The following is a 16,748-nucleotide window of genomic DNA, read 5'->3' as shown; positions in this document are numbered from 1 at the left end:
AGGAATGAAGGAAAGATCAATGGGAAGGTGGATAGTTGCCACTAAGGATGTGGGCACTCAGGCCCACCAGTCTCAGACACTGGTTGCAGCCCTACAAGCCCAAAAGGCCTAGGCATGCTTACCTCTTCCAATGGTGCTGGGAGAGGAGTGTGTTATAGTTGTGGCCAGCAAGGGCAATTCAAAAGAGATAGCCCTGGGTGATGGATAAGGCCTAATCCCCCACAGGGAAGTCTTTCAGGCCAGACAAAAGGCCTAACTCCACCTAAAATACCCTGTCCCTGAGGAGGAGCTACAATCACCTGCCTCTCAGGCCTTAAGTTCCCAGCTCCTAGAAACTGCTGCAGGCCTCAGCTCCTGGGCATAGCTGGCCTTGCAGCATCTTAGCAATTGGCAAGCCCCTTGTCCTGGCCAGAGCCATTCAGACACTTCTCTTAAAGAGGACCTGCCCTATAATCTCTAGGGAGAGACAAGATATGGGTGTTGTGGCAGTCTATGATGACTGCATTAGTTATGAAAAAATTTGCATAGAACTGCTCCCCCAATTCTAGGGACCACAGTCTAATTGCATGGCCCCCTGTGGGTGGAGTAGTGGCCTATTGGCAGAAAAACAATTGGCGCTACTAAAATTAATAAGGATCAGGCAAATACAAGTTTCAAATACAGGTTTCTTCATGGTCTCCCTGCAGTAAGTATGCCCATGTGAGCCACCCAACCAGGTCTCCCAAGTCTTTCATCAATTCCTAATAATTTGTATATTTATGCTATTGAGATGAAATATTTCTTTTTTCTGGAAACAGTGGTTTTTTGGAAAAGACTCCCAGGTTTAAAGCAAAGGCCTCCACAGGTAAGTAAATATTGGCCGACCACCATGTATGTCTGTCTAAAAAGTGCACTGTGGGCCAAAAAGCTGGTCATCTGAGTTCATGTTGTTCTGTTAAATGTATCCGATTGAGTCACATTTTCTTTTGTAAATCAATGTCTGGTTCTGTTTGAGAGTAGGTTAGGATGGCCTCCGTAGGCCAGCTACCAAGGAATGGAAATTTCCATAGAGGAAGCTTCCCCTGAATTCCCGATTTCAGGGCCCCATGGTCTTTCCGTCAACTCTGGAAGTTTAAAGCCAGGCATGCTATCAGAAGTTTAGGAGTTTCTTAAAAGTCTCTGCTTCTCTGTCTTGTTCTTGTTTTTAGAAGTTTTGTCCCCATCTGGGACTAGGGCCTGGTATGGCCCCTCCCACTTGGCTGCAATTGAAGTGAGCCTAGGCCACACAAAGCAGCTGCAGGCTTAGTAGTGACAGTCTAGAGACAACTGATGACAGGATGCAGACTGATGTAACCCACTAAGCACCCTTTGGGAAATTATGTCTACTCATTCACATGCTTGTTGGGCTACTGCACATTCCGGTGAAAGAGCCTGACATGCTGAAAGCCATTCCTTACAATGTTTTGTTATCTTGAGTTTACCCCTACAGGTTAAAATGGATAATGGGCCTTGTTTTAACAAAACAAAACGGGGAGGCAACCCCCATGATCAATTGAGGACAGCTATGCTTACATTATTTTAAATTTTTCCAAGGATCAGCCTCTGACTGCCTTTCTCACTCACAGGAATGAGGAGACCATAGTAAACGCCCTGCTTAGCTGTGGTTGGAACCTTCAGTCACCTTCCTTCTCCTCATCCTGAGCATCATTATCCATGCTGTCCACAAAGAAGCTACCTACAATATCAGCTTGATTTCCTGACTACAGGAGTACTCCAAAATCGTTGAGGCCTTCTCCCCTTTGTGGGCAAGCCCTTGGTTACAGTAGTTTCTGTATTCACATTCAGACCTTGTGTAATCAATAAGCTCCTTCAGTGTCTTAGAAAGCAGGATCAGGGAAAGCTGCTCAGCTAATTGTGGTCTGGCAAAAATATGCTGTGCTATGAGATGGTGGACTGGGAACCCCATGAGGTCGACCCCAGGCTTTACCAGGATGTGCAGGTGTACAGAAGGGTTTCATTTGCTGATGTTGGCCATCCCCCCTATTTCAAATCTCCGTTGGGGTCTGCCAACCCTACAGGTAAATTGCCTGAAGTGCTAGAGTGGTAGTCAATGACGGGTAAGATCCCCAGAGGGGGACAACCTAAGACAGGCACACGTCTCTAGTAAGGCAAACACCTGCTTAATAAAACCAAAGGGAGGAGATGTGGGGCACGTCACATCAAGGGTAAAAGGCCTACCTCGTGGTCCAGTGCTCACTTCCTGGTTTTGGAAATCCAACCTGCCTGTCTCCTTGTTGGGAGGTTTGGCTGTTTTTTGTAATGTAAATTAGGCCACTTCTATCCCTGGGATTGGCCCTGCCACCCTCTCGGACCCCAACTGCCTACCCCTGTCCTGACTACCTTTATGCTGATAGACTCCTGCATCTTACTTTATTGTACTTTCCCAATAAATGAGTTTCTGCTGTAAAAGTCTCCCTTGTGCGTCTGTGTCTTCCCTCTGGAGAGGGAGGGCTGGGTGAAGGCAGCCAGTCGGCCCTAACCTTTCTCGGTCTCATCTCAGTCGGGGCATGTTCTCTTTGTACCACTTGCGGATCAAGAGGCAAGAAGCACTAAAAACCCCACCACTCAGTGTGACTCAAGACTGCTCAAAGGCACAGTCAGTGATGAATAAAACATTCTACATCTCTCAGAGACTGATGTTAACAGCTATCCTTGACTTTCAATATTTAAAGGTGGTATTTGAGCCAGGTTGCTGGTGGCTTTTTCCTGTAATCCTAGCTACACAGCATTCTGGTTTGAAGCCAGTCTGGGTCAGAGTGTGTGTGAGAATCTTATCATTAATTAATCCCCAATAGACCTGAAGTAGAGCTGTGGCTCTCGTGGCAGAGTGCTAGCGTTGGGAAGAAAAACTCAGTGATAAGCACCCAGGCCCTGAGTTCAAGTGCCAGAACTGGAAAGCACAAATATCACAAAAATGTGATATTTACAACTGAAGAATACTCAGGGCCTGAGTGCTGTCCTTGGGCTTTCTCAAGGCTAAAGCTCTACCACTTGAGCCACAGCATCACTTCTGGCTTTTTCTGTGTATGTGGTACCGAGGAATCAAACCTGGGTCTTCATACATGCTAGGCAAGCACTCTACCACTAGGCCAAACTCCCAGTCCTGAAGAATAAATTTTTATTTTATTTCCTTTTAACTAATGTTAGTGTCTGAGCTCTTGATCTACAAGTCTCTTTCTGGCCACTAGACTCTACTACTCTTGGAGAATAACAATTGGTTAAGTAGAAAAGAAAGATCTAGAATTAAGAGGTTTGAAAATCTAACCATAAAAACATGCTTCAATCTCTGAAAGAATAGAGTACTTACAGTGGAATCATTGAACTTGTTTATTTTTTGTCTAGTACTAGGGTTTGAATTCATAACCTAGGCATTGTTCCTCAAGGTTAGCACTCTACGACTTGACCCATATCTTCAGTTCCAATTTTTTTAGCTGTCAATTGGAATAAGAGTCACAGGATTTTTTTATCCACACTGGCTATGAATCGTGATCCTCAAATCTCAGCCTCCTGAGTAACTAGGATTACAGGCTTGAGCCATCAGTGCTGGCTCATTGAAATTTAAAATCCAAGTTAACTTTAGCTTCGGTCTCTCCAACACACTTAAGATAAAGATCAGTAGAGCTCCATCATTAAAACTTAAGAGTAGAATTCAGACACTTTGATTTATTTTGAGCCCTCCCAAATCCTAGATTGTCAGAGGCAAATCCCAAAATTCAAGTGGTAGGAGGTCAGAGACAAGAGAGTCCCCTGAAGTCATTACTTAAATAAAACCAATATTAAAATAATTTATTTGACATCTACTAATCTAACAAAGCAATTTTAGTACCTATCAAAAAGTGGGAATGATAGCAGAGGCTCATGCTTGTAATCCTAGCTACTCAGGAGGCTGAGATCTGAGGATCAAGGTTCAAAGCCAGCCCGGGCACAGAAGGACCTGAGACTCTTACCTCCAATTAACATCTAGAGAACAGGAAGTGGGGCTTGGCTCAAGGGTGGGCGGTAGCCTTGAGCTGAAGAGCTCAGGACAGCGCCCAGGCATAGTTCAAGCCCATGACCCACACACAATCCCCAAAACAGCACAAATAACAACAACAACAACAAAAATAATAATAGTAAATTTTTTATAAAACATCTGCAGTATCTCTGTATTATAGTTTTATCTTTTCTACCCACAACCCCCCTCAAAATAGTGATATAGTCAGGCCTCTGCCCCCAATCTGACACAGAAATGAACTCATACCCCTGATGGGTAGAGGCCTTTTTAGTCATCTATCAATGTAAAATTTCCATTATTGATAAAGATGCTAATTATTTTGATTTACTCATTCTAACTTTCACTTGTGCATTGTATTATCAAAGAGTTATCGTATATGCACAATTATCCCATTTATCATAATGCATATTCAATTATCCTTGAATTATCCATACATATTTTTTCTTTAATGAATGTTTATTGACTAAATATGGCTTAGGTTTTTTTTCTTATAAAAACATTACTTGGACATTACATTTACTGAGTTTCAGTTCAAAAGAAGGTCTAAGGCAATTCTTATACAATTGAAAGCAAAAGAAAGTAAAGTGATATGAATATGCTTTCATATTTTGCCTACTTGTGAAAAGTAACAAAATCCTACTAGAGATGTTTGGTATTAATTTTTGTCTTTCAACATTTCCTTAAGGCTAAAAAATATATAAATCATTCACATAAAACTAAATGCAAAGGATGGCACAGCTGGTTATAGTGTATATATATATATATGTATATATATATATATATATGCACAGTTCAGCCTCTGCAGAATTAAAGAAGAAAAGCTTTACATCCTTATTAGTTACATTGAAAACATTAAGGAAAGTTCTTCACTGTCAATACTGTTTAACACTTAAAGAGCTCAGAAAATATAAAAAAAAATTGACTCAATGCAAAACAGATTTTCATACATACTAGAATATATAAACGGATTTTTAAAATGCAAACATACTTCTAGAATATCTTTGTGATGAAAAGTGCAAACCAAATTAATAATTAATTAATTCACAATGTCCTCATGACACAGGTAAATAGCCCATAGGGACATATTTGTTTCTTCAGTTTATGAGTCCTCAGTAGTGGCCAGATGTCATCAGGACTTCTGAGAGCTTGAGGAAAGCAGTACAGAGGAAGCAGCTCTGTCCAGACTGGGGATTGGCACCGGCATGTGGCCATTAAACAGTGTGGGGAACTGGAAAAGCATATTTGGCCCCTGCAGCCTTGCAGGACTCAGAGGAGCAACTGGACTGAGGCTGCTCCAGAAACGGATGCTGGAGAGCAGCAGACTTGGTGTGAGAAGCAATCCATTCGGTGTCTGTGCAGTGAAGAAGGCTGGGGTGAGGGACCCAGAGGGAAGGGCTGGGCTGTTGAGGGCAATGGAGTCAATATCGGTGCTGGAGTGCACCAGCGGGGGTGCTGAGATTTCTAAGCCCTTGGGTTTTTTGCCCTTTGGGGGAAGGACGGAGACTTGGCCTTGGAGCCTGATGACAGGTTCAAGGGCTCCAGGGAATCCGAGTCATGGCAGGCAGCCTCTAGGAAGAGGCTTCTTAGTTCAGAAGGGAGGGGTGAGTTGGGGGACAGGCACAGGGACCGAGATGAGGAAGGCGATGCAGATGAAATGCTGGCGGCATTTGGCAATATTAAAGAGGAGATCTTGGCTAAGACAGAGGAAGCCAGGAAGGCCGAGACAGCCGCGGCCTGCAACGTGGAGGGAAGGGACACCGCTGGCTGGGTGACGTGCTTGTCAGCTTTATTGGTCACAAATCTGATCACATCCTGACTTCTTCAACTGGGGGGCTCTCATCATATGGCTCGGTCTTGATGGCTTTGAAGGCCTCTGGGGGGCTCTGCAGGGAGTTGATGGTGAAGCAGGAGTACAGGCCTGAGTGGATGTACTCGTTGCGGCTGGTGCTTTTGAGGGCGGGCAGGCCATGCTTGTGGCCCTCCCGGCTCTCGGATGGGCCCTTGCACTCGCTGTCCTGCAGCAGCAGGCTCTCCCGGCTCATCTCCACCGTGTGAGGATCCATCTTCAAGATCTCCGGGAAAGAGACGAACTTGTACACAAACTTCTGCCCCATCACCTTCTTGATGATATTCTTGTCATAGCAGCAACTCAGGGCTCTGCTGAGCTTGTCATAGTTCATGTTCATCTTGTTATTGCAAAGTCCCACAGCTTGGCCACCTCCTCTGCCTTGAGGAGCTTAGACTCACCATCATTCGATGTCCAGTAGATCAAATGTTCATGCTTCTGATCAAGCAGCAACTGCAAGAGGAACTGCCACAGTGATTGCACTTTCCATACCCAGATGTGGGGGGGAGTGGCTTCCACGATCCTTCCCTGGAGGACTTTCTAGGAGGACCCAGGCGAAAGCCCCCAGCTTGCCATGCTGCCAGGCATCTGCAGACAGTATGTTGCTCTTGTAATGAGATCCTGATTTTCCCCTTCTTTCATTTCTCTCTTTCTTTCTCTCTCTTTTTTTTCTCTTTTCCCCCCTCTGGTGTGTGTGAGAGCACGAAGTTGGAGCAGTCAGGCCGAGCCGGCTCACTTCCTTTACTGCATTATTCCTCAGGCGGTATGCAGTCTGTGTAAACAGGCTTTTCCGCCCCGCGCCACACACCCGGGCCGCGGCTGTGCACCGGGGTTGCCCGCTGAGGCCAGTGAATACTTCACCACCCCGGGTCCCGTATGCCCGCTTCCCCGCACGCACACACACACACCACCCTGCACGACCCGGCCGAGCCCCATATATATTTTTATCAATGTGAAAACATTGATAAACATGGTCATACCCTTCCTTTATGCCCTTCTATCAGCATTACTTTGTTCCCTTCACAATATCCAGGTCAAAAGCACTTCTCCACAAGACTCCTGACTTGAGTAGCAAATCTCCTCTTTTTAGTTTTGTTTTGTTTTACCAGTCCTGGGCTTGAGCTTAGGACATGAGCACTGTCCTTGGACTTTCTCAAGGCTAGAGCTCTACCACTTGAGCCTCACCACCCCTTCCAGCTTTTTTCTATGTATGTGGTACAGAGGAATCGAACCCAGTTCTTCCTGAATTCTAGGCAAGCACTCTATCACTAGGCCAACCTCCCAGCCCAATTACAGTAATTTTTAAACACAGGTTTTGTTATGAAAACATTTCTTCTGAAGGAAAATAGTAATAATATAATTGAATAAAATATCTGAAGGAGTTAACAGTGCCTCGGTATCATAATCCTAACTACTCAGGTGGCTGTGATCTGAAGATGGTAGTTCTAGGACAGCCTAGGCAGAAAAGTCTGTGAGATTCTTTTTTTTTGAGCATGTAAATAATTTCAATTAACCATTTAAAATCTTCCCACAAAGAAAACCACAGATGAATTCAATCAAGTATTTAAAAAAGTAATACAAATTCCCCAATTATTTCATAAAACAGAGAAGGGAACATTTCTGACTCATTCTATGAAACCAGTAATATAGTTCACCAAAAGCAGACATTAAAAGAAAATCAATATGCTTTGTTATCATAGGCATAATGTTCCTTAATAATCACAAACTGAATTCAACAACATTCAAAAATGAGCATATGCCATTGCAAGAAATCTGTGAGATTCTTATCTCCAGACGTCAAACTGTGGCTAAAGTGGTAGATTAACAAACTTTTTTTTAAATTGTATTTTTTTGTCTTTTTTTTGGCACTGGGGATTGAACCCTGGAAGTTGCACTTCCTAGACAAGCACTGTGTCACTGAGCTACATTCCAGCCTTAGAGTAACAATCTTGAGCAAAAATGACTAGCCAGTGTCTGGGCCCTGAGTTCAAGCCCCAGTACTGTCACAAAAAATGTAATAATAGTCTTCGTGGTGGCTAACAAATAAAATACATAGATCTGGGTTGAGCCTCAGCCCACGACACTCAGTTTCAGACTTTGGGACTAATTGGTCACTAAGATATCTTTAGATTTAAACAATTTTGTAGTTTTGTTAGGCTGCCCTGCTGATTGGATCACAGTGACATGAGTCCAATTAAAATTACAGCTGCAGATGCTAAAAGAGAATCACAAGATGACATAAATCTAGGGGGATAATGCACATTCTAAGAAAAATCACTTGTTATATTCAATGAAGTAGCTGCAAATGAGGAGCATAGAAAATATCTATATACTTTCTATAAACCTATGTTAGCCATTTGTATTTTTATACTTGTATTCATTTGTATGTTTATACTTGAATTTCCTTAACTTGCCTTTCTGCTTCTGTATATCTGCTTGCTAAAACCCTGAGAAATGCAACTGCTGTCCTTGTGGCTAATCTACAACCACCCATTTGCCCTTGGGTCCCAGACACTGAGCTATACTCTAGCAGAGAGTATATACATTACAAGCTGGGAGTTAGAGATAGTAGACATCTGGTACCTACAAGGTCGGACTTGTGAGGGCCAGCAAACTAGGGCAAATGTCAATCAATCACAAGCCCATTACCATGGAGATCCCCCTAAACTCATATCTGGCCTAAAATCATCCTCCTAAAATGACAGCCAGCTAGACTGACCAATGATTAGTCACGACCCCTTTCCTGCTTTGTATTGCACCAATCATTTAATGGAATTATACTATACATTTCCTGTGTGGTGTATTGATTTGTTGCTATTACTTGCTGGGACATTCCCCCTACTAAAGTATGTATAAAAGGTGCTGTAATCTTGTGCTTGGGGGCCTCTGATCTGCACTCGACTGTCAGTGTGCAGAGAACCGTGCTTGAGCTCGTCAATAAACGACTCATTGCAATTTGCATTGATCTCTGGAGATCCTTTCACCGGGGACTTCAAGTCTCTGGGCACTATACTAACAAGAATCTAGAAGCCAGAACATGAGATTGAGTCAGAAAATACAAGTTTATGTCTTGTTTGTTATTTTCAGGAGACCACTGGAATGAGAGGCCTTGGGTGTAGAGGTTTTAATAGTTGCTTGAAGTGGGATTTGATTTGTGAAAGAGAAAACTCGTGTGATTGAATTTCTACCTCACCACCCACAGTATCCAAGACAGCTGGACACTGTGTTAATTATCTTTTAATTTCTACTCAGATAGTGTGATAGAACAAAGTGAGTTTTAAAAATAAAACATGGAAGAAGGCTGGGAGTTTAGAACAGTGGTAGCTTGCCTAACTTGCACGAAGACCCGGGGTTGATTCCTCAATACCACATATGTAAAAAAAAGCCAGAAGTGGTGCTGAGGCTTAAGTGGTAGAGCTCTAGCCATGGGAAAGTCCAAAGACAGTGCTCAGGCCCTGAACTCAAGCCCAGGAATAATATGGTATATTACATATTATGAATATTATACATACATATTAGCTGTCTTCAGACATTTTTTACTGTATTATATTCTCGGGATAATATATAGAGGGGTTACAGTTACATCCGTCTGATAACAGGTACAATACTTCTCGAACGTTGATACCCCTTCTCATGGTTTTGTCCACCTTTACCTTCCCCTATCCCCTCCAAAATATCTTGTTTCTCTCCTTCCTTTCCCTATTTCAAATAAACAAATAAACATATATACAATATACAGGCAACCAAGTCAAATAGAGTAACCACATGATATTAATCATAAGAGCAAAAAAAAGAAAAGAAATAACATTGCATAATTCATTAAAAACAACAATCACAAGGACAGACCTCTTGTTTATCCTACAGGTCATTTTGTATAGTCTCAGACTGTATGATCATATGTACATAACTTTTGTTTTTTTGCCAGTTGTGCACTTGAACTCAGGGCCTGAGCACTGTCTTTGGACTTTTCTCAAGGTTAGAGCTCTACCCTTGAGCTACAACACCAATTCCAACTATTTTTTCCCTATTATGTGGTGCCGAGGAATCGAACCCGGGTCTTTGTGCATGCTAGACAAGCACTCTACCACTAGGCCAACCTCTCGGCCCAGGGTACATAACTTTTGAGTTATTGTGACCCTCGGCTAAGCGAGTCCAAGATATGTAATAATTTTTACAAATGAGGGAAACCATGGAGCCTATGATTCTTTGGTTTGCCTTACTTCAGTTAATGTGATTTTTTTCAAATCTTTCCATTTTGTTACAATATGATGATGATGTCATTCTTTCTGATGGCAGCATCGAATTCCCATCATGTATAAGTACCACATCTTGATTCATTCTTCTACTGAGGGGCATCTGGGTTGGTTCCATATGTTAGCTATGGTAAATAGTGATGCAATGAACATCATTTTGCTAGTAGCTTTAGTATGCTCTTGTTTCTGGACATTTAGTTAAATGCCAAGGAGTGGGATTGCTGGGTCAGAAGGGAACTCTATGTTTAGTCTTTTGAGGAATCACAGTATTTCTTTCCAGAGTGGTTGACTCCCACCAACAGTGTAGTAGTGATTCCTCCTGGCCACATCCCCACAAGCATCTGTTTTTATTAGATTTCTTGATCATGGCCATTCTAACTGGAATGGGGTAGAATTTCAAAGTTGTTTTGATTTGCATTTCTTTTATGGCCAGAGATGTTGAGCATTTCTTTATGTGTCTATAGGCCATTCTTTTTTCCTCTTAAGAGAATTCTCTTTTTAAGTCTATAGCCCACGTTTTAATGAGAGGATTGTTTCTTTGAGGATTTGTTTTGGAGAGTTTCAATTTTTTGAGTTGTAGGTGTAGTTTAGATATGAAGCCTTGTCTGTTGTATGGCTAGTGAAGATCTTCTCCCACTCTGTGGGCTTTCTATTTAACTTGCTAGCTATGTCTGTCGCCATACAGAAGCTCTGCAGTTTTTGTTCAAGCTTTCTTCAATTTGATGTGATACTGGGTCTTTGTTAAGAAATTTCTGGCCTGTGCCAAGGAGTCCTAGTGTATTATCTCTTCTTTCATGTAAAGTTTCCAGGGTATCTGCTTTTACCTCAAGGTCTTTGATCCATTTGGAATTACTTCTGGTGCAGGGTGACATATAAGAATCCAGCTTTAGAAAAGCACAGGAGGAAGGAAGATGGCGCCGACACAATAGGGACGCTACCTAGCTTTCTCTGACAAAAAGAGAGAACCAGGGAGTCCCACGAGCCAACTATCTAAAGAAATCCACAACAACAAACTCAAAAAGCAACGGAGAAGGACTCAAACTGGAAAAGAAATCCAGATAAAGCTCACATCCAACTTTCTCAAAGAATTCGGAACGCGAGGACCCCTCCCCCACCTCTCGTCCAAAGCTGCGGAAAGCCACGCTGGACCAAGCCACGAACGGCGGCTTGAGCGGGCACCGGCTCCACGCGGGGAAAGCGGGGGCGGGCACTGGCTCTAACCCACGAAAAGCGGCGGCAGTGGAGGGCATCAGGCTGGGAGCCCAACGGCTGCAGAAACCAGCACAGAACCGGGCCAGCGAACGGCGGAAGCAGCGGAACCCAGACGCGGAACCAGAACAGCAAGCAGTGGAACCCAGACAGAGAACACAGGCAGCGGCGGAGACCTGAGGGGAATGAAAGACTCCCCACCACTGAGGAGCTCCCGCAGACGGACGCAGAGGCATGAGTAATATAGCGCATCCCCAAACACATCGGGAAAGCAGAGCAGGTGCCAAACAATAGAACTTAACTCAGACCCCAACACCCAGCCCGAGAAAGACTGGCGGGAGCAGGGGGGCAGGGAATTTAGAATCCTGTCCCTCCCCTCAACAGCCCCCTCCCTCAGGCCATTGACTGGAGATTGACAGGCGGGCTACCCATAAGTCCCAGCACCCCACCAAGGGAGGCGGGGCTGCCCTAACTCCCACCCGACCAACGGGCTCAACCCCCAGCCCTCTGACTGGAGACTGACAAGTGGGCGGACCCTAAGACTCAGCACCCCACCAGGGGAGGCGGAGCTGTCCCAGCTCCCACCTGCCCACCAGGCTCCTCACCCAGGCCACTGGATCTGGAGAGTGGAGCACTTTGGGACCCTGCCTTACAACAGTGTGTAGGGGGTGCGGGTAAAAAGGAGCCAGCATCTGCCCCCCCTCAATTCTCGAGCGGGGCATCCTCCAGCTGGGAATCCTGAGCAAGACACCACTGAGGGCCCCCCCGCACAGTTACAGACTCTGACAAAGCAGTGGAAACACAGCAGGGATCTGAAGGGCTGACCAACAGCCCAGCTCCCCTTCTGAGAACCAAAAAGGCACAGCTCTGCCCTTGGAGCCCACGTCCCCAGCTGGGCCCCACCACTGGGAACAGAGGGGCCTCCTGCTGGTCCTACTGAGAGCTCCTGAAACTCTCAATCCCCACACCCTTGGCTTGGGGCCGCCCCTGGAAGCAGCACAGGAAAACGTCCACCAACCGCGCTCAGACGGAAGCTCACAGATCCATCCCATGGTCCACTGTGAGGCCATTGGTTGGGCTAAGAGCTAGTCGTGCAGCAACACATAAGTTTTATTCTAATACTTTCCAAACATTGTACACAAATACTCTACCTACTTACCCCCCTGACCTCTCTCATTCTATTTCTCTATCTCTGGACCTCTGCTCCTCTTTCAACCCTTATACTGCATGGATCTACACTTGATGGCTGTTGAGCAACATTGTATATCTAGGTGTTTAATCATTCTCTAGGCTCAGAGGGACTTAAAGACAATAGAGATTGGATTGAGAGGCTTATTGTTTTGGATATAAATCGCTTATCAGTGAATAATTAGACTAGTCCATAACTGCACAAAAAGAAAGAGTGATAACACCAATCAAAACTTGTGAACATCTAGAGTCTGCCAGCTACAGAGGCCTAGGTTGGACATATCTGAAAAACTATAATCGTGTTTAGTATTAATCTTGCTCCCATTTTCAAATGGGCAGAACAAGAAACTCAAGAAAAATGTCAAATCAAGAAACAACACCTCCCACCTCCTCGACCCAATGTAAACAGCCAATGGAACAGTCACTGGCAAACCTAGAGGAGAGTCTTCCAAGTGCTGTACAAATGCAATTGATAAACATCATTAATGAAAAATGTGAAAATATAAAGAAAGAGATAAGGGAGAAAGCCATAGCTGAACAAGAGGAAACCATAAACAAGGTGATAATTAAAAAAGAAGAAGCCATAAAGGAGGCCATAATAAAGGCTGTTCAAAGAAAGATGGATGAATTCATAGAATCCACAAATAAAAAGGTGACTGAACTCCAGCAAATGTTCAAAGAAAATAAAGCTACTGAGCTAACCACTCAAATGGAAATCAAGGAGCTAAAGAAATCCATACATGATCTAAAAGAAGAGATGCAAGGCATCAAAAATGAGCAATTAGTAGCAAGGGAGATGAAAAATAAAGTAGATAGCTTTGATACCAGGTTAGACAATGCAGAGGAGAGAATTTCCGGGGCTGAAGATAATTTAGTTATTATAGAGAAAGAACAGAAAATGAGTCAATCCAAATCTAGGCAAAATGAGAGAGCGCTTCACGAGGTCCAAGATACAATTAGGAAGCCTAATTTAAGGCTAATTGGTATTGAGGAGGGTCTGGAGAAAGAGGTCAATGGTATTGGAAATATACTTCAAGGAATCATCTCAGAGAATTTCCCAAATATCCAGAAGTGCAGACCCATCCAGATACAAGAAGCTTTTAGAACCACAAACAGACCTGACCAGAAAAGAACATCTCACCGCCACATCGCAATCCTAACTGGATCAGTAGAAACCAAAAAAAGGATCCTAAAGGCAGCCAGGGAAAAGGGTTCAGTAACCTATAAAGGAAAACCAATCAGAATAACCCCAGATTACTCAGCAGAGACCATGCAAGCAAGAAGTGACTGGAAGCATATATATCATACCCTTAAGTCAAATAACTACCAACGAAGAATCCTGTACCCAGCTAAGCTCTCATTCATAACTGAGGGAACAATAAAAACATTCCATTGCAGGGAAAAGCTGCAACAATATGTAGCAACAAAACCAACACTACAGAGAATTCTGAACGATGTTCTATACATAGAAAACCAAAATAAATGCAATATAGGTGCCGGGGCCAACCGGCAGCAAACCAGGGTTCGCAGATTGGGATTCCTGAAATAGGGGGCAAGGACTAGGAAAAAATAGAAGAGAGACAAACAGATGGGGTTCAGGAGGGCTACAGCCCAAATCAGGAGCCACAGCTTAAGAAGCCTGTAGCCCAAGACCGTAGCCCAGTTTATTTCCAGTTCTCAATCTTAAATACACTTCTTTAAACTAGGGAACTGCCAGGGGCTACATTCCTACAAACAGTATCAAGTCTGAAATAGGTTGAATGAGAAGTTATCAAGTCCCAAACAGGTTAAATGAGAAGCTATTGACACAGCCCAAAGTCAAGATAAGAGCTTACTTCCTTGTGTACTCAATTGTGCGGGTCCAAGGTCACTGACCCCATAGTCAGTCCCCAACATCTCCCCCGTCTTTATTTTAAAAGAAACACAAGTGCAATTTTTTACTCTTTTCTATACCCCTAATTTATCCTGTCACATTTTCCAAAAATGACTTTGGTCCCTTGGTCTAACGGGGATTGATGGGCTGAGATTCAACTTCTGTGACTTCTTCAAGCTGACTCAGGGGTGTTGTCTCTGTGCTTGACCAGGGACCTTAAGAAGCCTAGCCTGTTTTATCAAGGGGTTGCAAGGATTAGATATTAGGAACAATAATTTACTCCAAACTAGAGATCATATTTGACATTTAAAAACAGCACAAACCATCTTTGGCTACAATAGTGTAGCTTACATAGCACCCATTTGCAAAGGTTTTTTCTTGATTGTCTGGGGAACTAAATTTCTGCAACCTTAACAATGCTTCAGTTGTCAGATCTAAACAGATTAATAGAGACACAAGCCTCAGATCCACAAACTTTTCCTGAATTTGTGGCTGGTGTCAAAAATAAAAAATAAAAATTTCGCTCAATTAGGACTTTAAACTACCCACTATCACAGAAGATAGACAAGTTCCTGCCCAGTTATGAAAGGCACGGGCATTAGTAAGGCATGCTTAAAAACTGTTCTATGACCTCCCGGCTCTAATTAATATTGAATGGCCAAGCACGAGTGACTCTAGGATCTGACACCATCTCTGCCATCCACGCAGAGGCTTTCTGCATCTGGATACTTCATTGTCCCAGTAGTGTCTCTCCACACAGGGATAAACATCCCATGGGCAATTTACTTGCTTGGTTTCTGGACTTGAACTCGGGGCCTGGGCACTGTCCCTCAGCTCTCCAGCTCAAGGCTAGCACTCTGCCACTTTGAGCTCCAAAGCAACTCTGACTCAATTAGCACTCTGCTGCCAGATTAGACACCACAGTCTCACAGGGACTTTGCTTTGCCCGGGGTTGGCTCAGAACTGCAGTTTTCAGATCAGTGAGTCCTACAAAAGGCCAAGTTACTCCAATTAAAGCAACAAGGTGGTCAACACAGAAATAGTCTCTAAGCATGAGCTTACCTAGAACCTGGTAAAAGCCAAAGTTACATCTGAATAAGGATTGCTGTTCTTCTCCATGGGCAGCTGGAAGTTACTTTGGTAGTCCTGATTTTCCTTTTTTCTCTTTCTTAAAACATTTAAGACAACTTCACTTTCAAATATTATTCAGAAACCCATGTCTAATGTTCTTTAAAACGTTTACACTTTTTAACTTAAACACTTAACATTTTAGTCTTCATTTGCATTTGAAAAACCTTTAAGGGCTCAAGGCACTCCCTTTTCTCCAGGTCTCCTTGGGCTCAAGGAACGCCCTTTGCCTACAGGCCTCCTTTTAGAAGAGGCATTTTTTTTTGCAGTTTAGATTACTGTCTAAAACTCCAACAACAGTATAAACACAAATAACAGTTTTTCCCTAATGCAAGAACTAAACATCAGTGCACCAAAAGTCTAAGTCTGGACTTAGTTTCCTTCCCTTTTTAAAATATACCCAATTGCATGGAGATAAACCTTTAAACATTTCTTTAAAATACTAATCACATTATCACTAATCCACATTTTGTCATCATATTTCCAGTATCAGTTTGCAAGAAAAGACAGACAGGCAAAGTTTCTGACGTTAATGAACAATTTTACATTTAAATCTAATACATGTTTCCAAACTTTAACTTAAAGCAATAAATCCCAAATTCCCTAACACCTCTGTGCTAAACAGGATACAATGTTTACAATGTAAACAGCTGTATGCCTTGCAATAAAATGCACATTTCAGGATCTAGAAAAATATTTACCAGTTTTTCTTTAAGACAACACAATAATTCTTTGAGACATTGTAAAAAATTCAAACCTAATATTTTTGTTGAATTTTTAAGCTTAGATTTACCCAATTGTCTTTGTGTTTAAGTATAAATTTATCCATTGTTTTATACAGCATGCTGACAATTTAACCTTGAACATGTTCACTCACTCATTCACACACATGCATACTCAAAGATCATAAAGCGTGCAAAATTACTATCGGCCGTTCAATTTCCGGAAGTTTGTGTCAAGAGAGTTTTGCCAATTTTACTCTTACAAGTGAGAACCAGGTTCAAAACAAAACTTTTTGCAAGGCAACTTAGCTGGAATTTATTTTTCCAGGGCTTGTTACAACTGCAGACATGGGGGAGCGGCCATGCTAGGCCCAGAAATGTTCAAAAAAATAACAAGGATGTGTGCTTGAGTACTCACAGAAAAACCATACGGATCCATACTTAGAAATGGTACCAATTTTAAAGACAAAACTGGACAAGGAAAAATATGTAACAC

The 16,748-nt window shown here is 43.0% G+C and overlaps 1 pseudogene; it reads right to left on the bottom strand.

Moving 5' to 3' along the window:
• Nucleotides 1-5,162: 5,162 nt before the first annotated feature.
• LOC150042556 (ETS domain-containing protein Elk-3 pseudogene) lies at nucleotides 5,163-10,070 on the bottom strand (annotated as a pseudogene).
• Nucleotides 10,071-16,748: the final 6,678 nt, after the last annotated feature.

Source organism: Megascapheus bottae, chromosome 35 (assembly GCF_031878675.1).
Source record: "Megascapheus bottae isolate mThoBot1 chromosome 35, mThoBot2.hap1, whole genome shotgun sequence".
NCBI lineage: Eukaryota > Metazoa > Chordata > Mammalia > Rodentia > Geomyidae > Megascapheus > Megascapheus bottae.
The sequence above is the reverse complement of the archived record's forward strand: the minus strand, read 5'-3'. Positions and strand labels throughout refer to the sequence as shown.